This window comes from Tamandua tetradactyla, chromosome 21, assembly GCF_023851605.1.
Source record: "Tamandua tetradactyla isolate mTamTet1 chromosome 21, mTamTet1.pri, whole genome shotgun sequence".
Classification (NCBI taxonomy): domain Eukaryota; kingdom Metazoa; phylum Chordata; class Mammalia; order Pilosa; family Myrmecophagidae; genus Tamandua; species Tamandua tetradactyla.
The window spans coordinates 1,223,611-1,250,335 of NC_135347.1; the positions used below are offsets into that span (position 1 = coordinate 1,223,611).

General features: G+C 40.5%; 1 protein-coding gene and 1 non-coding gene across 2 annotated transcripts in view; both read right to left on the reverse strand.

Moving 5' to 3' along the window:
- Positions 1-26,725, reverse strand: part of GRAMD2B (GRAM domain containing 2B) — a 157,479-nt gene that overhangs the window by 78,396 nt on the left and 52,358 nt on the right. The window lies entirely within an intron of this gene.
- LOC143665845 (small nucleolar RNA SNORA25) lies at positions 7,988-8,118 on the reverse strand. The gene has a single exon (XR_013167241.1). It is a non-coding gene; the product is annotated as a small nucleolar RNA SNORA25 (small nucleolar RNA).

The following is a 26,725-nucleotide window of genomic DNA, read 5'->3' on the forward strand; positions in this document are numbered from 1 at the left end:
TTATTATCAGCTCTCATGGTTCTGTGGGTTGACTGGGCCAAGCTGGGTAGTTTCCATTTGGGGTTTCTCCACAGTTGCCATCAGTTGGTGTCCAGGGCTGGAGTTGTCTGAAGGCTTCACTGAGCTGGATGTTCCACTGGCCTTTTCACTTCTATGTCTGGAGCTTCAGCTGGGGTGGTTAATATAGCTGGGGGCTAGTTGAGCCTCTCAGTGTCTCCATGCAGCCCTCTATGTGCATGCTTAGGCTTCCTTACAGCATGGTAGCCTCAGGATAGTTATACTTTTTATTTGGAGGCTGGCTTCTTCCGGAGCATGTGTTCCATGATGCCAGACGGGAATCTGCAAAGCTTTCTGTGAGGTGGCCTCAGAAACCATGTAGCTTCACTTCTGCTGCATTCTCCTAGCCAAAGGTGAGCACACAGCCAGCCCAGAGGCCAGACAAAGGAGCTATGCAAGGTGTAAGAATTAGGCGGTGTCATTCGTGGGGATCACCTTTGGTGATCAGCTACCATGCTGCAGATAATAGCTGAGGCCCTCTGACTTCAGACACCTAGTCTTTGGGCATGAAAGTAAATGGGCATTTCTGACATCACTGTTCTAAATTCATGAGATATAGAAGTGAATAAAACAGGTAAAACCTCTGCTGTCGTGGCTCTTACATTCCACTGGGGAGACCAAACATTTTAAAAGGAAGCACATAATACCATTTTAATAGATAAGAGATATAAAGAAAATAAAAGAGAAAGGGATAGAGAGTAAGGGAAGTCTATTCTGTGCAAGATAATCTGGGAAGCCTCTTTGACGAGGTGACATCTCAGCTGAGACTTGAATGAGGAGAAAGAGGCAACCACGCGGAGGTCTGGGTGCAAAGCTTGCTAGTGGGAAGAAAGAGCCTGCACGAAGGTCCCGAGGCAGCACTGAGCTTGGCATATGCTGGGAGCAGCAGGTCACTGTGTATAAGGAAGGAGGGAAGATTGGTAGGAGATAGTCTCATAGAAAGATTACCTTCTCTATGTAGTTGTTTATCATCCTTTCCCACCAGAATGCAATCTCTCCCAAACAAAGACCTTCCTCAGCACATTCACCACTGTATCCACAGTGCCTAGTTCATGTTGAATACTCGATAAGATTTGTTGATGAATAAATGAATGGCTGGGTGAGTGTTCCTAACTGGTGGTTCTCAGCCATACTCCTATGGAATTCCAGCTGACCTGAGATGTTCTAATGTTGAAGAATACAGGTCTTGATTGTTTTTTGTTTTGTTTTCACCTTACAGGAAAAAATATAAGTGAATGAAAAAGAAATCTGACTTAACTTCACCACCCTCCACAATTGAAAAAGAAAACTTTGGGCTCATGCTAATTGTCACTTGTCTGCTAGTACAAGTACCCAAAACAGATCAGGGAGGTCCCAGAACTTCCAGATGGTCTAGCTCCTGAGCACGTCTAAAAGCCCCTGTTTATAATCCACAGGCAACAACCTGAGGTGTGGAATCTCTCATATTTTCCTAGAGTCATACAGCTATTTCCTTCCCTTGTTTTGGAAGCTGCTGAGTACACCATCAATGCGAGGATCATCCTTTCCCTTTCGTCTATCCCCTCTTCTCCCCTCATCTGGTGGTATGTTTTGACAATGCAGTCCATGCATTGCAATTAACACATTGTTTTGAAGCAGATATATTTAACTATTGTTAAAGTATTTTCTGCCTAGTACTTTTTAAAAATATCTTTTATATTACATGCTTTTTTCTTGATTTCTCTGAATTTTCTTTTCATGCCTTTTTACATATTTTCACTTTATTTTTCTTTTGTGACAATTCTTGGTGGCATTTTGTTTTCTTTCCTTCCAATCTTTTCTCTTTGTAGCAGTATTCATCTTTAAACATCTTATCTAACATGTTAGCAAAGAAGGAACAAAGAACAAGGAAACAGAGAAGGCTCCTCAGGCAAATGAAGTTTTTCTGTTTCTCTCAAGTAGCTACAGATTTACTTTATGTTTCAAATCTTATGAATAGACCTTTCATTTCAGGCAAATTGTGCAGTCTTTCTTTCTTCTCTCTTACCTTGTTCCCTCCCTTCCACCATCCCTCTCTCCCTTCTTTTTTCTTTCTTTCCTTTCTACCCTCCTTTCTTCTTTCCTTCCAACAGACACTCTTTGGATGGCTTTTATTTGTCTGACCATATTCTGGGTGATGGAGGTAAAAAAACAAATATGTTCCATGCTTACTATGAGAGAGTTTTCAGTCCGGTATGGGAAACAGATGAATAAAAAGATATTCACAAAATGCACACACACACACAGAAACTTAGGCAAAAAGTATCCCATTCGTATTTCACAACCAAACACTTGGTACTGGCTAACACCATGGTGCCAAAGGGGGGAAGGAAAAGGAGCCCACCATTTGGAGCTTCGAGTTCTGTTTTAGCCACCCCACCCCCGCCACCAACACACACATATCCACGCAACTTGTGGAAAAGGCCCTAGGCTGGAAGTCAGGAGAACTGGGCCATAGTCCAAGTTCTGTGCTTTGTGCTGGAATGTGAATCTATTAATGGAATACAGCAGTGCAAGTAATAGAACTGCTGGCGCTAAGGAAAGGATTCTAGACCTCCTGGTTTGAGCAGTATCACTTCTTTTGGACTTTAGACAGACTAATTATAGGAATGAGAAGAGAAAAAAACCTACACAAAGTAGAAGTGTGTTCTTTGTGTAGAAGTGTTGCATATACCAATCGGAAAATAGCATATATATATATATATATATATATATATATATATATATTTTTTTTTTTTTTGCATGGGCAGGCATCAGGAATCAAACCCGGGTCTCTGGCATGGCAGGCAAGAACTCTGCCTGCTGAGCCACCGTGGCCCACCCTGTAAAACAGCATTTTAAATAACACTCATGAGGAAAGAGTAACTATTTAAATCTATTCAACTAACAGGAAACGTGCATTTTCCTTTCCTGTAAGGCTTTGTACTTCTTGGCATTTTAAAAGCAAACCAGATAAAAACAGAATGTTTCCTATGTATTAAGATCATAGACTAATTAAAATCAGAATTTAATTTATAGTTTTAGTTGCAGTACGTCAAAGAAACCAAATTAAAAATCCATCTTTCTTCTCTATCAAAAATGTAAAATGAGCTCTTTAATAAGACACGTAGGGAGAGATTCAGACATTGGGTGTATTTGGTCCTATAGAATCACAAGCCCCCAGATTTAGACAAACTGCTGTGTAAATGTATAGTGGGTGGGGGGTTGGGAGGGGATAGTCTTGATTCCTGGCTTCTCTGTTGTCCTCCCCAGTTGGCCCTTAGTATTTGCTTCTCTGCCCTTTGATGTCCATGGGATTGCCAATTGAGTGGGTTGTTGTCCTGGGAATAAAAGAACCCTGAGTGGGAGGTTCAATAATGGGATGGTTAAGAGTCTGACTGAACCAAGAATCCTAATATGCATCTTACTACTTACATACATCTTACTTACATCTTATTTCTTACTACTACAAGTGACTTTCCTTCTCTAAGCCTCAATTTCCTCAACTATGGAAAAAAAATGGAATTAATGGTAGCATCTTCTATAGTCATTGGGGGAATTTAAAGAGAGAATGTATGTATGGATGTTCTAGTTTGCTAACTGCTGGAATGCAACATGCCAGAGTTGGACTGGCTTTCAATAAAAGGGGATTTATTTAGTTAACATATAGTTCTTCAGAGGAAAGGCAGCTAACTTTCAACTGAGGTTCTTTCTTACGTGGGAAGGCACAGGGTGATCTCTGCTCTCCTTCTCTCCAGGCCTCTGGGTTCCAACAACTTTCCATGGGGTGATTCCTTTCTGCATCTCCAAAGGCCTGGGCTGAGCTGTGAGTGCTGAGATGAGGTATGCTGAGCTGCTTGGGCTGTGCTATGTTGAGCTCTCTCACTTAAGCACCAGCCAATTAAATTAAACATTGTTCACTGCAGCAGGCACGCCTCCTAGCCAACTGCAGATGTAATCAGCAACAGATGAGGTTCACATGCCTTTGGCTCATGTCCACAGCAACACAACTAGGTGCCTTCACCTGACCAAGCTGACACCTGAATCTAACTATCACAATGGACCTAGCATAGTAATAAGCTCATAATTCATATAAATTATTGAATATGAACACACATTACTATTGACCAGAGAGCATGTTAATAAACTGAGGATGTGACCCTCCATTAATTCAGTATTTATTGACAACTTGCAATGTGAGTATTGTGTCATGTGCTAGAGGGAGTTGCTAAAGATATACTCCAAGTCCTCAACCCTATTCAGGCTGATATCCTTATGTCAGAAGTTAAGGCTGCCTCCTCAGATCATGGTTTTTTTTTGTTTTTATTTTTCCCAAGATTCAAAACTGTAAGTTTGTAATTACTATAAACAAACCTGGACATTAGAAAGAAATCGCCCCTGGAATTTATTTAAGGCAGGAGGAAACTGCCAAAGGGCTGCCTCTGGAAAAAGCAAAGACTGTTTCCAATGGTCCTGGTCACAGCTTTTAGTAAAATAAATCTAATAATTGGAAATAGTTAAAAGAAGGTGTGCTGGTTTGAAAGGGTATATGCCCCCTAAGAAAAGCCATGTTTTAATATAAATCTCATTTCTTAAAGGTAGAATAATCTCTATTCAATACTGTATATTTGAAACTGTAATGAGATCATCTCCCTGGTTGATGTGATTTAGTTAAGAACGGTTGTTAAACTGGATTAGGTGACGACATATCTCCACCCATTTGGGTGGGTCTTGATTGGTTTACTGGAGTCCTATAAAAGAGGAAACATTTTGGAGAATGAGAGATTCAGAGAGAGCAGAGAATGCTGCAGCACCACGAAGCAGAGTCCACCAGCCAGCGACCTTTGGAGATGAAGAAGGAAAACGCCTCCCGGGGAGCTTCATGAAACAGGAAGCCAGGAGAGAAAGCTAATAGATAACACCGTATTCACCATGTGCCCTTCCAGCCGAGAGAGAAGCCCTGACTGTGTTCACCATGTGCCTTCTCACTTGAGAGAGAAACCCTGAACTTCATCGGCCTTCTTGAACCAAGGTATCTTTCCCTGGATGCCTTTGATTGGACATTACTATGGACTTGTTGTAATGGGGACATTTTCTCGGCCTTAGAACTGTAAACTAGCAACTCATTAAATCACCCCTTTTAAAAGCCATTCCGTTTCTGGTATATTGCATTCCAGCAGCTAGCAAACTAGAACAGAAGGGCATAGGAACTCTCAAAATTCTATGGCCATCATCTGAAACTTTCAAGTCCAAACTCAACAAGCCTGATAGCTTTCTGTCTATGCAACCTATCCCTGCCCTAAGGCCCAGCCACCAAAGCAGCTATGGGGAAGGGCTAGGAACAGAAAGATGTGGCCAAGTGTGGTTTAGAATTCTTTTTACTGGACCTAGAGATTAGAAATGGTAAGCATAAAAATGCTGTAGAATAGGCCATGTTTGTTAATATTATTTATTTTAAATTTTTCTAATTAATTAAAAAAATTTTTTTTTAAATAGGACAACAAAGAAACACAAACGTTCTTAACATATTATCATTCTGTTCTACTTCTCAGATCATGTTTAACATGCCAGATCATAGCCATCGTCTCATGGCTTTAGGGATTTTTTGTTTGTTTGTTTGCCTTCTCAGATGCCTCTGTCATCATAAAAGCTTTAACTTATCTAGTAAAGGAGCCATTGTAATGAAGAGTTAATCAATATGAACTTTTATGGAGTGGTGGCTTATGATAGCTGGGTAGCATATATACTACCTTGCACTGAAGTATCCTTGTTTAGTCTTGCTAATCTGGCACAATTATAATTATAGAGCCCCCCTCTTCATTCTCAAAACGTGTTCCTGTTTGGACACTTTATTGATAGGCAATCTATAATTATGACTAAACCAAAATATCATATTAGAGAAAATAAGGCCCTGCCCTGGTCAAGATGGCACAGTGAGATGTTTCAAGGCTCTGTTCTCCCACAGAAACGTTGTACAACCAGCAAGAACTGGCAAAAACATCTTTTGGAAATCTCCAGAAAACAGTTATAAGACTGCAGTAACAGGGCAAGTGCCAAATCAATAAAAGGCAACTTAAAAGAGGAAGCATCTCCTGATGCCTTGGTTGGCACTTCCCCAAACCTTGCTGCCTTATGGAGCAGCCCAGTACAGAGCTGCTCCCCATTCGAGAAGGAGCAGAATGGCCCTCATGTACATCCTGGAAACAGGTATGTCTGGTTCAATCTGACTTGAGGGACTCGCTGTCCCAGAGCTGACCTGTGGGTAGAAGGTGGCTGTGGTAGTTAGATTCAGTTGTCAACTTGGCCAGCTGAAGACACCTAGTTCTGTTGCTGTGGCCATGAGCCAATGGCATGTGAACCTCATCTGTTGCTGATTACATCTGCAGTTGGCTGGGAGGCGTGCCTGCTGCAATGAATGATGTTTGATTAAATTGGCTGGTGCTTAAATGAGAGAGCGCAACGTAGCACAGCCCAAGCAGCTCAGCATACCTCATCTCAGCACTCGCTCAGCCCAGGCCTTTGGAGATGCAGAAAGAAGTCACCCCAGGGAAAGTTGTTGGAACCCAGAGGCCTGGAGAGAAGGCCAGCAGAGATCACCCTGTGCCTTCCCACGTAAGAAAGAACCTCAGTGGAAAGTTAGCTGTCTTTTCTCTGAAGAACTAACAAAATAAATCCCCTTTTATTAAAAGCCAATCTGACTCTGGTGTGTTGCATTCTGGCAGCTAGCAAACCAGAACAGTGGCTCCCTGAGCTCTCCTAGAGAATGCTGCGGGAACGCAGTTCAAATCCTGCTGCTTGTGACAAGGGATTGCTGGCTGTGGGACAGACTGTACAATACTCTGACCATAAGCTGTTTCCTAGGGAAGAGGGGACATTCATTTCTGTGTAAATGGGGGAATTCCTAGGGCCACATATATGTTCCAAGATAAGAAGCTTGGGCAGAAAGGATCAGGGAGGCCCTCACATGCTGACCTGGAGCTATTCTCCAAACTTATTGAATGGATAAGCCCCGAGGGGAGCTCTCATGCAGACCAATATGCAAAGACTAGTTTTTTTAGACTTTTTAAAGAGAAAGATATTTTCTTTTTGTTCCTCTTCCTCCTCCTCCTTTTTATTTGTTAGCTCCTGGCATTCAAGGAAAGTGCTGTCATAATATTAGCTGGATACATGCCCTAGAACCAATGCCTCAGGGTCTCAATTCCACCAACAGCACATTAAAATATCAAAATGTCCAGGTTTCAACAAAAGATTACAAAACACACAGAAAAAGGAAGTGATGGCTCAGGAAAAAGAGAAGATTAAAGCATTAGAAACCACCAATGATGAGGTTCAGAACTGGGACATTTCACACCAAAACTTTTTTTAAATTGTCCTAATAATGCTTTAAGACATAAAGGAAAACGTGAACAAGGAATGAAAGGAAATCAGAAAAACAATAGAAGTGGAAATTATGAAAAGTAACCAAACATATCTGAAGACCACAGTAAGGGAAATTTAAAATTCCCTAGAGTGGTTCAACAGCAGATTGGAGCTGGTAGAGAAAAGAACCAGTGAATTTGAAGGTAAGATGAGTGAAATAATCAGTCTGAGGAGCAAAAAGGAAAGAATGAAGAAAAGTGGATAGGAACCTGTGGGGCACCATTAAACACCCCAATAAACATACTGTGGGAGTCCCAGGAGGAGAACAAAGAGAGAAATGGGTAGAGCAGACATTCAAAGAAATAATGACTGAAAACATCCTGAATTTATCAAATGAGATGAGTGTACTCATCTAAGATGCTCAATGAACTCCAAACAGGATAAATCCAAACAGACACACACCATGTGTGCTGGTTTGAAAGGATTTATGTACCCTAGAAAAGCCATGTTTTTTATTTTAAAAAAACTTTGAGCCATTTATTTGCTTATTCACATCGTCATCATCATGGACTATGTTTACAGTGAAATGACTTCACCTTGTATCTCCCTTAGGAAAAAAATAAGACACTTTAGAGTGACAATGTCATCCTATGGAGAAGTTCACTGTTTGGTCATAGCGTTAAGAGCTCCTGGTTTCAATCCCACAAACCCTCTTTGAAATGACCTATAAAAGCCATGTTTAATCATAATCCCATTTTGTAAAGGCAGCCGTTTCTTCTAATCCCTATTCAGTACTATAGGTTGGAAACTTGATTACGTTATTGCCATGGGATGTGACTCACCCAGCTGTGGGTATTAAACTTGATTAGATGGAGGTGTGACTCCACCCATTTCAAATGGGTCTTGATTACTTTATTGGAATTCTTTAAAAGAGCAAGCATTTTGGAAAAGGCTTGAGATCTGAGAGAGCTGCCCGAATGACAAGAGAATGAAGAGATATCCATGAGAACGACAAGAACCCATGCTGCCAGAGAACTCTGGAGATGAAGAAGGAATACATCCCTGGGGCAGCTCACGAAACAAGAAGCCTGGAGTGAAAGCTAGCAGACATCGCCATGTTCGCCATGTGCCTTTCTAGTTGAGAGAGAAGCCCTGAACTTCATTGGCCTTCTGGAACCAAAATATCTTTACCTGGGTGCCTTAGATTGGACATTTCTGTAGACTTGCTTTAATTTGAACATTTTTTCACAACCACAGAATTTAATAACTGTAAACTAGCAACTTATTAAATTCCCCTTTTTAAAAGCCATTACATTTCTGGGACATTGCATTCCAGCAGCTACCAAACTAGAACACCATGCCATGGTATAATCACACTATCAAATGTCAAAGATAAACAGAGAATTCTGAACGCTGCATGAGAGAAGCAACATGTCACACACAAGGGAACCTGGGTAAGACCGAGAACCAATTTCTCAGTGGAAACCACAATGTCAAGATCGCAGTGGGAAGATATACTGAAAGTGCTGAAAGCAAAAAATTGCCAACCAAGAATTTTTTTTTTCAACCAAGAATTTTGTAGCCAGAAAAACTGTCTTTCAAAAATGAGAACACCTTGATCTTGAGGCTTGCTCTTGTGAAGCTTATGTATGTAGAGGAGAAGTTTAGCCTGTAAGCATGCCTAAAATCATCTCTGGAGGACTTCTTTTGTTGTTCAGATGTGGCCTCACTTTCTCTAAGTTCAACTCTGCAAGTGAAATCATTGCCCTCCCCGCTACATGGGACGTGACATTGAGGGGTGAAAGTCTCTCAGGCAGCATAGGAGATGACTCCTAGGGATGAGCGTGGCCCTGGCACCAGGGGATCAACAATGCCATCCTGATGAAAAGGGGGAAAAGAAGTGTAGCCAATAAGGTATCAGTGGCTGAGAGAGTTCAAATAGAGTCAAGAGGCTACACTGGAGGTCACCCTCATGCATGCTTAGACATTACTACCTCGCATGACTTGCCAAACCCCAACCAGAACCATTCCTGCCAATCCTAAAGAATCTAGGGCATTATATAAGATCCTACAAAGTTTCCATGCCTAGGGTAACTTTCCAAAACCTATAACCTCCAGATGGGTCCCTGGACCAGATAAGTCCTAAAACCCAGAGAAGCCAACCCTTCCAGAACATCAACTAATTCCTTCTCCCTCTCCCATATTATCTACAGCTCCTTCCAACACGAAAAAGTTAGAATGGGCATAGTCCTAATACCCCTAAAGAGTGGAAGAAAGATCAAAGGTGATAGTGGGGTTACACAAAGAAGGTCAAATTGAACAAATGAGTGCTGAATCATCATACCGACGTTTCTTTTAGTCTCTAGTACCTAAAACAGCTAGAAATAAAAATGTGAAATTGTGGAATTGTAACCCATACCAAAGTCTGAAATTTTTTCTACAACTAATTGTTGCAATGTACTTCAAAATTTGTTGCTTTTATGTATATATGTTATTTAAAGAGAAGGAGGAGTATAACAGAGAAGATAGGACTTAACAAATGAGCCTGACTGCTGAACCATTATATTGATATTTCTGTTGGTCTCCAGTGTCGTGAAGCAACTAGAAGAAAAAACAAAAATTCGTGGAGCTGTAACCCATGCCAAACTTTAAAATCTGTTCTATAACTACTTGTTAAAATGTACTTGGAAATTTATTGCTTTTTTGTATATATATTTTACAATTAAAAAGACATTTAAAAAAATGAGGACAGGCCCCACAATTTCTCTAAAAAAAAAAAAAAAAAAAAATCTAAGGGCAGGCCACAGCAGCTTGGCAGGCAGAGTTCTCACCTACCATGCTGGAGACCTGGGTTTGATTCCTGGTGCCTGTCCATGAGAAAAAAAAAAAACAACGAATTTTTAAAAATCAAAAATCAAATAGGAATTAAGACATTTCCAGATAAACAAAGCTGAGGACTTTGCCACCACTGAACTGGCCCTACAAGAAATGCTAAAGGAAGTTCTGAAGGGTAAAAGAAAAGAACACTAGACATGAAGAAATAAAGATTTCCTGTGAGGTAGTGACATGGGTAAATATAAATACCAATGTTATTGCATTTTTTATTTGTAACTCCACTTTTTACTTCCTACAAGATCTAAAAGGCAAATGAGTACAATGTAATGATAAATCAATGGTTTTTGACTCATGCCATATAAATATGTAATTTGCGTCAAGAACTGCATAAAAGTGGGGGACTAGAGTGGATACAGGAACATAGCTTGTGTAGTGTATGCTATTGAAGTTAGGCTGGTATCAAAAGAGATTCTTATAAATTTAGGATGTTAAATTTTGAAGCCCTGTAATAACCACAAAGCAGATGTGAGAAAATATGCAAACTCCTAGAGGCAGAAAATAGAGTACAGGCTACCAGGGTTGGGGTCAGGGGCAAGGGGGAGTTAAGGCAAAATAAGTACAGGTTTTCTGTTTGGGATGAAGGGAGATTTCTAGTAATGGGTGATGTGAGCAGCAGCAGCCCTGTGAATGCGGCTAAACTCACTGGATTGCATGCTTGGAAGGGGCTAGGAAAGGAAGATTTAGGTTGTAATATGTTTCCACCAATAGAAAAAAAAAAAGAGATGTTGAATGTGGTTAGAAGGAGAAATTTTAGGTTGTAAATATGTTACTAAGATAAAAATAATAACTAACAAATATAGAAAGGTACTATGAAAACATCAGGCCCTGTTGTAAAGGATGCACTATAGTTAATAGTACAATTATAAAAATATTCTTTCAGGGATTGTAACAAATGTACCACACTAATGCAAGGTGTTAATAATAGGGCAGTGTATAGGAACTCTCTGTTTCATGCATGACTTTTCTGTAAATCTACAACTTCTTTAAAAGAGAAAGAGAGAGAAAGAAGAGAGCATGTTATGAAGAAAGAGAGAGAGAAAGAGAAAAATGAAACAAAAGAGATAACCAAATGTAATACATATACTGTCCGGGATCTGGGAACAGAAGAGAAAAAGCTCAAAGGGACATTGATTGTGACACAAGAAAAAACTGGAATATAAAATATAAGCTATATATCCATACTAAATTTTTGAACTTGACGACTGCCCTTAAGGTGATTACATAAGTGAAGGGAAATGTACATGTGTTCTAGGGGTATGATGTGTGCAACCTGACCTCAGATGTTCAGAAAATAAGATAGATGGATAGATATACAGACAGACAGACAGGTAGATAGATAGATAGAGTGATTGATAGATTAGGTAAATAGGTGGAATGTTACTGCAAAGGTAGAAAAATGTTAATATTGGCAGATCTGTGTATCTGGAAATGGGGCTGTGTGTTGGAGTTCTCTGTATGGAGTTTGTATTATTTTTGCAACTGTCTTGTAAGTTTGAAATTATTTCAAAATTAAAAGTTAAAATATATATAAAAGCTTAGTTGTATAGACTAGGCATCTAATGAACCAAAATTGGATCTAAATGCCTCGCTTCTTTCTGTGACTTACTGCACACCCCTGCCCCACTCCCAACTTCTATTAAATGGCTTGAGTTATCAGAAAGATGGGGTGAAAACAAATGTATAAAAGAAGGTCAAATTCTCACAATTACTTAAAAAAATACTCAAAGTTCATGCTCTATTCATGTTAAATCATATCTCTTTACACACAGAGCTAATAATTTCATGATCCAATCAAGAGTTTGGGTCCTACTGATTCTTTTTTTTTTTAATTTTTATTAATAAAATCAATCAACATATAATACATTCTTAACGTATGAACATTCCATACTTGGTGTGCAATCAATGGCTTACAATATCATCACATAATTGTATATTCATCACCATGATCATTTCTCAGAACATTTACATCACTCCAGAAAAAGAAATAAAAAGAAAAAACTCATACATATCATACCCCTTACACCTCCCTCTCATTGACCACTAGTTAATTCCCTCTACCCAATTTATTTTAACATTTATTCCCCCTATTGTTTATTTATTTTTTAATCCAAATTTTTTACTCATCTGTCCATATCGTTGGTAAAAGGAGCATCAGAACAAAGTTTGCACAATCACACAGTCACTTGCGAAAATTATATCATTATACACTCATCTTAAAGAAACATGGCTACTGGAACATAGCTCTACAGTTTCAGGCACTTTCCTTTAGCCTCTCTAATACACCTTAAACTAAAAAGCTGGTTATCTATATAATGCATAAGAATAACCTCCAGGATAACCTCTTGACTCTATTTGAAACTCTCAGCCACTGACACTTTAGTTTGTCTCATTTCTCTCTTCCCCCTTTCAGTAGAGAAGATTTTCTCAATCCCTTGATGCTGAGTCCCAGCTCATTCTAGGATTTCTGTCCCACATTGCCAGGGAGGTTTACACCCCTGGGAGTCATGTCCCACATAGAGAGGGGCAGGGCAGTGAGTTTACTTGCTGCGTTGGCTGAGAGAGAGAGAGAGGCCATATCTGAGCAACAAAAGAGGTTCTCTGGGGGTGAGTCTTAGGCCTAATTTTAAGTAGGCTTAGCCTATCCTTTGAGGGGATAAGTTTCATAGGAACAAACCGCAGGAGTGAGGGTTCGGCCTATTGATTTTGTTGTCCTCACTGTTTGTAAGAATATCAGGCCTTCTCCATATGGGGAAGTTGAATTTTCCCTCTTTCTCATCATTCCCCCAAGGGGACTTTGCAAATACTTTTTTATTTACTGTTCAAAACACTCTGGGATTTATAAGGGCATCAGTCTGGACAAGCCTCCAAGATCTCATGCCCTACTCAAGGCTCCATGTATTTATGGTGTTCAATTAAACTCTGACTGATTCGTTTTTATTACTTATCCTGGCTCTGTTAACAAAAGGACAGAATTTTTGTTCCAACCTCATTGAATCACACTTATGTTGGCACTGAGTTTGTGAACAGTCTGGCTTAATTCTCCAGATGCTCTCTTTAACCATTTTGTTCTAGAAGGAATCAGTTATCTGACTCTGCTACCTAAGAACTTGAAAACTACTTCTCTTAAACTTCAGGCTATTATTTTCAGTTTATCACCCTGTGAGCTGGTCCTTTATTGCACTGGGTCTAATGATTACTAAACTTCTACTAAGATACCAAATGAAATAACTAGCTCACACCAGAAAATGCTACAAAATCCTTCACTTCTTCATTTATTGTTTTCAGCCTTGGGATAATTTCTGTTATCTGCTCTATTTCAAAGTGTAGAGAGTGGTTATCTTTGGGGGTATTGTCTGAGAAAGGGGCAGGGGACTTACAGGGGTGATGGATATGTTCTAATATCAATTTGAGTGGCGGTTATGTGAGTGTATGTATATGTAAAAATTTGAGTATACACTTAAGATTTGAGCATTTGATTTATGTAAATTAAGCCTCAATTTTAAAAAGTGAAAAGGAGAGAGCTTGCAAAAAGTGTATTATTACTCAAGGATCGGAAAGAAACAAAACACCAACGTACAAAGATTTTATCTCTTTGATACTCATATGATGTTTATTTCATTTTCTGCTTTTATAGGTAAATGCTTTGTTTTCTCCAACTTTACTTAGTCTTCATTAATAAACCTTCAGATTATAGCAAAAAAACTTTTGGATAGGACCTTTTCTATCTGCTTGCATTTGCCTATTTATTTCAGCTTGTAACAGTACACAATTTTAAACTGTTAACTGTGCATCTGTTTGTTATAACCTATGAAATATCTATTGAAAGCTTTCTAAGGTATGTCAGTGTTCTAGTTTGCTAGCTGCTGGAATGCAACACACCAGAGATGGATTGGCTTTTAATAAAAGGGGATTTATTTTGTTAGTTCTTCAGAGGAAAGGCAGCTAACTTTCCACTGAGGTTCTTTCTTACGTGGAAGGCACAGGATGGTCTCTGCTGGTCTCCTCTCCAGGCCCCTGGTTCCAACAACTTTCCCCAGGGTGACTTCTTTCTACATCTCCAAAGGCCTGGGCTGAGCTGTGAGTGCTGAGATGAGGAATGCCGAGCTGCTTAGGCTGGGCTACATTGTGCTCTCTCTCATTTAAGCACCAGCCAATTAAGTCAAACGTCACTCATTGCAGCAGACACGCCTCCTAGCTGACTGCAGATGTAATCAGCAACAGATGAGGTTCACGTACTGTTGGCTTATGTCCGCAGCAACAAGGCTAGGTATGCTCACCTGGCCAAGTTGACAACTGAATCTAACTAACACATGTCCACCCCTTGTCAACTTGGCAACTTCAAGCATCACCTTAAACAAGTGCAAAAAATTCTGTTCTTGCTGTGGACCTGTGAATCTCAAAACAAGTTGTTTGGTGCCAAGATGCAAAGGAGCATATTCACAGATATAGACTGTCATTTCCACAGGGAGAAATTGGAAGAAACACAGATGTAAAACCTGCAGGGCAAGCGCCGTGGGATCTCAAAGTCTGAAAGTCATTCATTCTTCGGCTGTAGAAAGTGGCAGTCCCACCCTTTCTGAGGGCCTATGCAGTGGCCCGCCCTTTCCAAATCAACCTCGGGAAACATCGAGGAGACCACCTCTAGGCTCCACTCTCTCCAGGCATCAGGGCCACCCCTGGGCTCTCTGCCATTTCTGGGGCACACGCTCAACCCCTCCACATGGTGGCAGCCAGGCTCTCCCAGTCCCCCAAGGAGCGTGCTGCACCTTTTCCAAGGTCTGAGGCTCCACAACTCTTCCACTGCAATGAGAGGGGAGATTCATCCTCGCCCTTCAGGGTAAACTCACCCTCTCCATGTATATGGGTGGGTCCACTCTCCTGGCCGAAGTTTCTTGGCTTCAGACCTGAGCTTCCATGGTTCTTACTCCGCAAACTCCAATCTCTCCCTTTTGTGTCCTCCTTTGTCAAGATTGGCAGTGGTTCCATTTACACCAACAGTCTCTTCAAACCCTCCAGGACTTCTCCATCAATCTCTTCACAGTTCCTCCAAAGTCTTCCCCTTAGCCATCCAAAACACAGTTCCAACAGATCTGGTATTTGCAAACCGCAGCAGCACCCCACTTTCCGGTACCAAATCTGTTCTGGTTTGCTAGCTGCCGGAATGCAACACACCAGAGACGGATTGGCTTTTAATAAAAGGGGATTTATTTTGTTGGTTCTTCAGAGGAAAGGCAGCTAACTTTCCACTGAGGTTCTTTCTTACGTGGAAGGCACAGGATGGTCTCTGCTGGTCTCCTCTCCAGGCCCCTGGTTCCAACAACTTTCCCCAGGGTGACTTCTTTCTACATCTCCAAAGGCCTGGGCTGAGCTGTGAGTGCTGAGATGAGGAATGCTGAGCTGCTTAGGCTGGGCTACATTGTGCTCTCTCTCATTTAAGCACCAGCCAATTAAGTCAAACGTCACTCATTGCAGCAGACACGCCTCCTGGCTTACTGCAGATGTAATTAGCAACAGATGAGGTTCACGTACCATTGGCTTATGTCCGCAGCAACAAGACTAGGTATGCTCACCTGGCCAAGTTGACAACTGAATCTAACTAACACAGTCAGTCATGCTTATGAATAGTATGTATTTTCACCTCTTGGTTCCTAGTTTATCACATGACTGTTTAATATGTTAATTGAGGTGATAATCAAAAGGATCAAGAGAATCAAGCAGTATTTTAATATAAGATAGATGCATGGCAAATTAGAACCTTACAGATTTAAAAAAACTGATACTCTCCAATATCTTATCTTCTACTTTGAACTTTTACTTTCTATCTACTCCCCAAAGGGTACACTTTTAATAATGTGTAGTCAGCCAAACAGTGATCTGGTTCATTTGAATGAGGTGAGTTCAAACACTGAAATTCTGTGTAATTAAAGAAAATAAAGTGGAGAGGTAAGAACTAAAACTAATCAAGTGACTTTGTGTGCCAGGCACTGTGCCTAGCATGGATTATTTAATTTTCACAATGACCCTCTGAAATCGTTGCACCAGTGAAGAAATTACATTTCATAAAAAGTCACTGACTCACCCAAGATGACACAGCTAATAATTCTGTTGTGTTATTTTCCAAAGCTTACCTTCTCTACAATATGCTGTCTCTCTGGTGATGTCACAAGAAATAGACATGATTAAGTGATTTTGAAGTTAATCTCAATAGTCCCACTTGCTTAGAGGTAAGGAAACTGGAGTCCAGGGAGGAATATTGTGTCCACTGGATAATGCACAGCTCAATTGCCAGTTCCTCCTAGAAGCTGCCCAATTGTCTCCCTACCTCTCACCTCACCCTGCCTTCCTAACCTACCATAATCAGCATTGAAAGCCTTTGCATGCGACCTGGTGAAGGGGTCAAGGGTGACTGGCCTCTGGAGCCTGGGTTCAACTCCCTGATATACCACTTATGACTTTGGTTAATTACTAAACCTCTCTGAGTTTTGGTTTCCTCATAGTAAAAAGGAGAGATTAATAATGTCTGTCTCAGATAGGATGGTTGCAATAATTAAATGAGTTAAAACATGGAAAGCTCTTACAGTGGAGCATGGCATGTAGAAAACGTCTCATGGGTGTTAGCGATTAGATTTTATTATACTGCATAAATCTTCTCTCTTGATTTATAGGCACCTGAGTACAGACCTCTCTCCCCAGTGAGAAGGAGATGGTATCTTGCACATCTTTATAGTTCATTCCTCTTCTACTCCTCCCCTTGGTGCCAAAGTCAACGCTTAACAATTCCTGACACTGAACAAAAGCCTGCTGGAGGTATTGGGTTTCCTGATTAATAGCTTTCCAAATTCCCCAGTTAATGAGTTTATCAAGTATAGGACCTGAACCCCCCAGACCTTTCGTCTGCTACTATTGAAGATACTGATTATTGGTTTCCAGGTTGGCATGTTTCCCTCTGGATTCCTTATTGCTTTATATGTTAAGAAATCTGAGAGTAAAGGTGTAGTTGCCTATGCTCATGATTGAATTTAAGAACAAATATCCCTTTGTGGTTCTTTAGGGGTGAACTTCAAGTATGGACTGACTTTCTATCCTTGGCCTCACGTGGCTGATTGAAATGGGTCTAGTGTCACAAGTGATCCTAATACATGCCTACTGCACACAACTGCCCGTTTTCACAGACAGCACCCCCTGCCATCTGCCACGAGGACAGATAAGGCCTTTAATCTTTTTGCTTCTCTTGACATTTCCCGTCCCTATCAGATATTGCCATCATCACAAACCAGTTAGCTCAATGAACCCCAAGACTACAGTTTCTTGGGTAGTGTTGAGACCATGTGATCCTGGGATTTCTTGATTTTAAGAAAGGCAGCTATTGTGTCTTTGATTTCCACTCAGAGATTTAACCTCAGCATTTCAATAGCTCCAGACCTTTTTTTTTTTTGCAAAAATAAGTGCTTTGTAACAACTGAGTAAAAATGTGGATGGTAGCTATAGAAATTTAGCATTCTGAACTCTTTCAGCAAAGTTGTGGATTCATTTTGTTTTTGTTTTATCTTTCAATGAGAAATTTCAGCTCTTTTGTTTTATAGTTGAATATTGGTCAATGTCTAATGTTTGGAGAAATTATGCTGGCATATTCCATGTTTAACTTTGTAAGTTGTTCTTTTCCAGATAGCCTCTTCCTTATTAGCAGAACTTAGAGGTTATGTATGCATTGAGAAAATCTCTCTGGTCTTTATGAAAACTGTTGCTGCCTTTTGTATTACTAATATAAATCATTTAATGTGTCAAATCCTATTTCAGAAGGTATAAAACTGCCTTTAATGGGATGAAGCTCATCATGGGAAAACTCTTTTGTTTTCTAGTTTGTTGGGTTTTTTTGGGGGGGAGGGGTACATGGGAATCAAACTCCTGTCTCCCACATGGCAGGTGAGCCTTCTACCACCAAACCTCCTCTACACCTCCACAGGAAAGCTTTGATCTATAAAGTTACAAGAAAAATGTGGCTTTCTTGAATACTTAATTTTACGTTAAATGAATTTTCTTTGAACGCTATTAAACCCCTTCCTCATGCTCCCCAACCCCCCCACCCCCCCAACCCTGTCTCTCATGCTAGAGTCTAAACTTTGCGAGGGTTGGTTGTCTGCCTGGTTCAGCTTTTTATCCCTAGCATCTTCTATAAGTGCTCAATAAATACTTCTTGAGTAACAAATGGTGAGATAATCAATTAGAAAACTCTATACATTACAGGCAACGTCTGCATTAGAAATGGATTACGTTCCAAATGGCAGCTTGTATTTCATTATCTGGAACGCAGAATGTACTTTCCCTTATAAAGAGTAAAATGAAAAGAACTTGGATTCCGAGTTTAGCTCAGAGAAGCCAGCTTGTCCTATACTGTAAATCTCCAGGAGCAAACTTCTCTGGGTTAGCTTGGGAATCAGATCATCTCTTGAAGTATGTTTGTAAGGCGAAGGTGTTCCTTATCGCAGGGTGAGAAATGAATGCCTGGCTTAATATCTATGTCCTTGTAGGGCCAACATGGGGATGGCGCCTCTTCCCCGGGGATGCGCGACAGGAATCCAGAAGCCCAGGGGATGTGTTGACCTTCCCACTGAATTAAAGAATGGGTTTCCATCTCTATGGTCTCCTTCCTGGGTGAAGAGTAGTGGCAGCTGACGGGTAAATACAGTCTTCTCCAGGACTTGGGGTGAGACTTTACACCTGGCACTATAAAAATGCTGTCCTCCACTAATTTCCTCCCTACAATATGAGGGTTTCTAATTCCTATACGTGGCCTTTTCCTTTAAGCCACACATCCTGCATAATTATCCAGGCAATGTCATGGCCCCTTGAGGAAACTGGCGGAGAGAGACTCTGAAACTAATTTGGAAGCTAACAACAGACCCACAGGGCTTTATCTGAAACCCTGGGGCCAGATGTGTTTTGGAGTTCAGAGACTTTTTTTTTAATGATTATTTTAGAAAGGTAATATGACACATTTGCTGCATATTATTTAATATCCCCAGCCTCTAATTCAACCAAATAATATTCCTTCAGCTATATGTATGAATATTCCCACTAAAATAAATAGATCCTGCTTATAACCCTGCATCACTTTATTTCAGGTGCTGCTGGCAATGTTATAGAAGCTGTTTGGGTTTCAGAGCTTTTCCTACTTTAGAACTGCAGGTAAGGGGTTGCAGACCTGTAATACCAAAGAGAGTATGTCTCAGAGAAGATGATGATGAAGGCTGTTTTCCAACTTCCTTGGACTGGGTTCTCTAGTGGCAGGGAATGTATGTGGAGACAGAAGAGAACTCTTCCCTTGAGGACGTGAGTATTGCATCAGGAAGGAAGTCTGAGAGTGTGGTTCAAGGTGGCGTTTTACCGCAGCCTCCTTGCTCAGCCTGCCCTTGGGCTCCTTAGCTTCAAGATTATTGAAGATGGGGTTATTGCTCATGGGGCTGGGATTTCTGAGCTGGCTGGAAGAATTGTCATACTTAGGTTGAAAACTTCTTTCCACTTGGGGTGGGATGGGAGGAAGACACAGTGATGGCCCACTGCTCGGGAGCTGCGGTGGGGGGGCGGGTGCTGGCAGAAGCCCCATGGATGAATGAAAAGGGGTGGGGTGTCATTGAAGCCACTGTCCGGAAAGCTCATACCCAAGTCAGGTGGGGCCTGGAGCGCCATTCTTCTGGGACTCCCACCATGTTTTGGTTTTGCCTGTGATGGTTTGAGGAGTCACGTAGTGGTGACCCTTGGGTAAATATGATCAATAAGTATGTTCTGGTAGAATTGGGAAGCCTGAGGGTAAACCAAAACTTTCCAGTCTGCTGCAGGCCCTGTGGTTCCTGTTATCTTACTTCAATGCTTTATATATTTGTGTTACCTGCTGGGATTAGAGCGAGCCCTGCCTGTGCTGTGGGGTCCTAAGGGATGATACCTGAGTATTTTTTTTTCATGGAATTACAGGGTCACATTTTAATTCCTGAATTTTACAGTTCAGCATTAATATCACCACATGTATACAAATGGTATAAAACAAGTACAGTGGTATTTTTAATATAAAACAAACATCTGTTTTATGGAAAAACTATACTTCATATCTACACAGACAGCCCATCTTTTCCAAACAATAGCTGAAATGAAAATTAACTACAAAAATCTCCAAAACAAGGGAAACTGCTTCAGTTTAAGCTATTCCAGGAAAAATGGACCCATTAACACATTACAAGGGTGATCCAAGGATTGTAGCTGGAATTACTGTTTTTAGCTTTTCTTTTTCTGAATAAATTAAATTGTAGTTTGAGGATATTTTTCTCACTTCAGCATGATCTCAGACATAGATGAACAAAACTAACATTAAAACACTCACAGTTAACTTGCTGTTCTAAAAATAAAACTTCAACTGTTTGCTTCAATTTAATATTTGAAATTCATTTACACATATGGAATGTGCTTTTTTTCTTAAAGCAGCTTTCATATTACAACCCTGTTCGTTTATCGGAAAGCTTCATGTGCTACATGCTGACTCTGACATTTAAGTAACTTCTTGGTCCAAAATGGTTTCTAGATATTAAATGCCATTTAATTCAGCACTATCTTTGTATGATACCACAGTATTTTAGTCTGAGCATAAACAGTGGCAGAGCTATCTCGACTAAGCTAAGGAGATACGGTCTACTCAAGACACAGTGGCTAGGAAACTGCAATATCCTGTAAAGTATCACTGTTTCATTTTAAATTAAACTCTTCCATATAACTACTTGGATAAAGCAGCTCTATATCCAGAAATTTCCATTCGTACTCCCTTTGTCCTGGAAACGGGTGACCAGGCTGTCTCCTGCTGCTATTGACTTTTCCTTCGCTGACATTATGGTTTTTCTTCTTCTTTTAAACTCCTAGCATTCCAGCTTGGATTAATACTTCATTGATTAATAGAATTTTTTTTGATTACTCTTAGCAATTAAACGAAGCTTTAGAAAATGAAATGAAATGAGCTTTTGTGAATGTCAGTTTATTTTCCATGAAGACATGTGTTATGAATTCTGTGTTGCCTGGAACTGCGTGGGAAGGTTCAGTGAGGCAAAACTATTGGAATTTCCCCACAGTTTCTCTCCTCGGCCTGTGTCAAACCAGACAGTTTCTAAGGGGATCTTTCAGCTACAACAGTCCAGGATTCTAAAGCATTCTACCACGTCAGTCTGAAAGCATAGCTGTTAAATTCAGATTGAGATAAGGCAATCATATTTTGAAATGTGCTGATTAGGGAAGTGATTAGAAAAATGAACTTCACTCATTATATAACTAATGGGCAAGAGTAGATTGTATTCAACTAGTTTTGTGCATTAAAGAATTTAATTTGGAGACTAATGTTGCCCTTATGTTAAAATCCTTTTTAGTATGTTTCTTAAGTATATATCAGTCTTATGTTTCTTTTCTAATTACAAAACATTATTCCATTAGTTCTGAAGGAAAATAATCCTCTAACAATAAAGCATGCATAATTCTAAATAATAAAAACTGCAGCCAAAGGCAAAAGGATGATTCTAAACAGTTCTCTTTAGGAAAACGGGGTTGAGGCCTCTTCCTTAGTGCATTTTGGAGACCCACAATTTTATAGCATTAAATGCCTTAATCTTAATCTTAATAATATCCCAAATAGTCTGTAATATAGCCTTAGGCTGCTTCATAACTAGGGGTTGTGTCTATTTTATTCTTAAAAGACCCCTGCCTCGATGGAAGGCAAATTAAATGGGAGGTAAGTAATATCTTGGAGGCAGGCTTAGCCTGCTAATATGGCTTCTGCTGTGTCTTGTTTCCAAATGGACTGTGCTTGTTTTCAAATTGATTCAAGATCATCTGTCTCTTTGTGAAGGTTAATCTGGAGAGTTAGATGGAGCGACCCCGCCTGGAGGGTTTCCTCCAGGGTGTTTCCTAGAAGGCAGCGGAGCTGAACATCAGGGTAAACACGTCCGGTGAAAGAGTGGGTTTCTCCATGTAGCTGCCGGACAGGTAGGGCGAAATGTGGAAGATTTTGAAAGGCTGCAATGTTTCCACACTGCTGATAAATGAGAATTTACTATATGACTTTTTTTTTTTTTTTCACATGGGCAGGCACCGGGAATCGAACCCAGGTCCTCAGGCATGGCAGGCAAGCACTCTTACCTGCTGAGCCACCATGGCCTGCCCTATATATGATGTTCTTAAGGCTGAAGGTAGCATCGAGCAAAAAGAATTTGTTGATTTTCATGAACTTGGATATTTACGGATTCAATTTTTAAATCAAACTATTAATTTGGAAGATGTAGGCACAGTGCATGCAAACATGTATGAGTTTTTATTAGAAAATACCTATTAGTATGAGTGCTGAATATTGATATTTCTTTTAGTCTCCGGTACCTTAGAACCCTAGAAGCAGACAGCTAAAATTGTGGAATTGTGACCCACACCAAACTCTGAAATCTGTTCTACAACTAATTGGTGCAATGTACTTTGAAATTTATTGCTTTTTTTGTATATATGTTATCTTTCACAAAAACGAAAAAAGAAAGAGAAGGAGGAGTATAATAGAAGTTAGGATTTAACAAGTGAGTATAAGTGCTGAATCATTATATTGATATTTATTTTGGTCTCCAGTGTCTTGGAGCAGCTAGAAGAAAAAACCTAAAATTGTGGAACTGTAACCCATATCAACTTTTACAATCTGTTCTATAAATACTTGTTGAAATATACTTGGAAATTTATTGACTTTTTTGTATATATGTTACATTTCACAATAAAAAGGGTTAAAAAATATCTATTAGGGGGACACTATCTTGCATTTGTGCCATTATTTGAGTTCTTTGAAATTGCAGTCAGCTTGTAATTGTTTGGGGAGGTGATAGTGATGGGAAGGGGAAAAAGGAAAGGGAGGGAGCTTATGAGTGAAAGTAGGCAAGGGGAGAAAAAAGGGAAGCAGGCGAAGAAGATAAAATGTCTAAGAAATTCCAAGTAGCCACAGACTCATTAACTATTTTCTTGCATGCATTTTGAGCCCTGTGCTATAATTGGACATTTCGTAACTAACTGGTCAAAAGTTAAACAATTCTTATGTAACAGAAAGTTATTGTCCTGGGAAGAAAGAAGTCCCTTTCACTATATTTGTCAAATATATTCCGGTTTATTTTCTATAGTTACTGCTTGGAGAAAGAGCTGGGACAGAAAACAGATCCTTCCACCCTTACATTAGATAGAAGGTAATTCTTACTATGCATTTGCAGTAGCCCCGAGGATTGTTTTAGGGCTCGTTCCTCAAGGTCATCGCCTTGATCATAACATCATCCAAGAACAGCTGGGCTAGTAAGTATCTCAGGGGTGTGTCACGAACTCTGTACTTGGTGATGACATTTCAGCTTCCATGTATCTGTGAGAATTCCTTCTTGAGTGAGAAGGGCAAAAGGCAAAGAACCTCTGCACTGCATCTATCCTTCCTTTCACCTCTCCTCTAAAAGACCTGCTGGTTCCAGGAAAGCACTAACGGTTTATTTTCCCCTGGAGGGCTGGAAATGGGAAGATGATGATAGCAATAGATTTGATTCAAGCCAGACCTTCCTGGGGCCACTGCAAAGTGGCTATTCCTTGAACCAGACTAACTTGTTGCAATTGGGGGTGTCAGCGGATGTTTGACTTGGGAAACAAACCTTAAAGAGTCCCCTTTGGACCTGAAATGCAGTTTGAGCCTGTTCCAAAGAATCTCTTAATCCTCTTCCTTTTTTCCTCCAGGACCTATTTTCAGATGATGGTTTTGAGATTTTCATTTTTTCCCCTTTTGCAGAAAAGAGTTAATGTAGTAGGCCAGTGATGCTGTTGTTAGAAATAGAGGCTGCTGGCCAGGTTGGTCCTTATCTGGTGTGTAGGAACTTGGATTTGGGGAGTGTTCCCACAATTTCCTGACTGCTAAGCATGTCTTATTGTCCTTAGACTGTGTCAACAATTATGATTTATACTGAACATCTATCTTCCGTCTGGGATTTGGAATTTTGGGTACATGCTAGTGTGATGGTTAGGTTCTGGCGTCAACTTGCCCAAAGGATGATGTCCAGTTTTCTGGTCAGGCAAGCACTGGCCTGACCATCGCTGCAAGGATATTTTGTGGCCAGTTGTTTAAATCATCAGTCAGTTCATTGCATCTGTGCCTGATTACATCTGTGAAACTAAGGGGTGTCTCTCACAATGAGATAATCCAATAAATAGAAGGCTTTTACGGAAGAAGAGAGACCTTTTCACTGCTTTTTTCAGCCAGCGAGCCCCTCCTGTGGAGTTCGTCCAGACCCTTCATCAGAGCCGCCAGCTTCACAGCCTGCCCTACGGATTTTGGACTCTTCCATTCCCATGGTTGCGTGAGACACCTTGATAAATCTTATATTGACCATCTCTCCTGTTGATTCTGCATCTCTAGAGAACTCGAGGCAAAACCTTGGAACCTCTAATGGGCTTCCCTAGGCAGAAATCTGGCACACGTGTTGCTGCATTGTCTCTGCTGGGGAAAAAGTGTGCTCCTTGTGACCCTGTTACATGGATCCCTCCAGAGCCCACCTTGTCTTTCTCCCTTATGAATCTCAGTTGTAAGTATGGCTGTATATTGAGTCCCATGAGTCCTCTCAGTGACTCTCTGAATGTGGGGCTGGCCTTGGGAATTCCTGACACAACTCCCTTTCTTACAGCATTCATACTCCTACATCCCTGCCTTAACCCTCTACAGTTTCAGTGCACGGATAAAAGGGAAGGGATTAAAAAAAAAGTAAACAGTAATTAAGTAAAATATTCATCTAGAAGATGTAGTTTACGTAAAATGTGTCAATCCTTCTGCAAATCAAGAAGTCAATTTGTCATGATAAATTATTGTTTATATACTTTATACGTACAGAATATGAACTTTCAAAAAAAGGAATAGTTTCTGTTTTTAAGGTTCTTCAATTAGCTTTTAAAAGCTTTATTGAGATACAATCCACGTACCATGAATTTCACCCTTTAATCGTAAAATTCAATAGTTTTTGTATTTTCACAGAGTTGAATATTCCAGAATATTTTCATCTCTCCATAAAGAAACTCTGTACCCTTAAAGCAGTTATTCTCCATTCCTCCCTTTCCCCAGCCCCCGGCAACTACTAAGATACTTTTTGTCTCTAGAATTGACTTATTCTAGGCATTTCATATAAATGGAATAATTCGATATGTAGCCTTTCATACCTGGCTTTCACTAGTAAAATGTTTTCAAAGTTAATCCATGTTGTAGAATGTATCGGTACTCTTACTTTTTTTTTTTTTTTTTTAACTTTTTTTATTGTGTAGTATAACATATACACAAAGCAAAGAAATAAAAAAGCAATAGTTTCAAAGCACTCTTCAACAAGTGGTTATAGGACAGATCCCAGAGTTTATCATGGGCTACCATGTGATCCCCTCAGATTTTTGCTTCTAGCTGCTCCAGAATATAGGAGGCTAGAGGGCTTAAATATGTTTTCATCATTACCATTAACTTATTTTCCTTCTTTTTTGTGAAAGCTAACATATATACAAAAAAGCTATAAATTTCAAAGCACAGCACCACAATTAGTTGTAAAATACATCCCAGACTTTGACCTGGGTTACAATTTCACAATTCCAGGCCTTCACTTCTAACGGCCCTAAAATACTGGAGACCAAAGAGACATCCGTCTAACGATTCAGCCTTCATATTCATTTGTTAAATCCTATTCTCTATGTATAACTCCGCCATCACCTTCGATCTTCCCATCCTCTCTAGGGATGTTTGCGTTATGGCAATCCCAAATTTCCCATATTGGAAGCGTCCGTCACTAATATGGGGCAGGGAGATGAACGTATCCAATGCCCCAGAGAGGCTGGACCCCCCTAGGCCCTAGGACCCATCTGGACCAGAGACCCACCTGGAGGTTGCAAACCTCTGGAGAGCTACTCCAGTGTGTGGGACCCTTGTGGAGTCTTACATATGGCTTCAGGTGTTCTCCAGGACAGGCCAGGATGGTCCCGGTTGGGGGTGGGCAGGTCATGATAGGCAGCAAGGTCCTCCAGGACAGGCCAGGATGGTCCCGAGTGGGGGTAGGCAGCAAGGTCCACCTGAAGCTTGCACAAGAGCAACCTCCAGAGTAGCCCCCCGACTCTACCTGAACTCTCTCTGCCACTGCTACCCTATTAATTACACTTCTTTTCCCCCTTCTGGCTAGCATGTAATTGCTGATCCCATGGTGCCAGGGAGACTCCCACCCCCAGACATCACGTCGCACATAGAAGGGAGGGGAATGACCCCACCCACAGAGTTGGGCCCAGAGAGACTGAGGCCACATCCGAGCAACAACAGAGGTCCTCTAGAAGTAACTCCCAGGTGTGCCCAAAGGCAGGCCAAGCCTCTCCACTATCTACATAAGCTCTACAAGAGTAA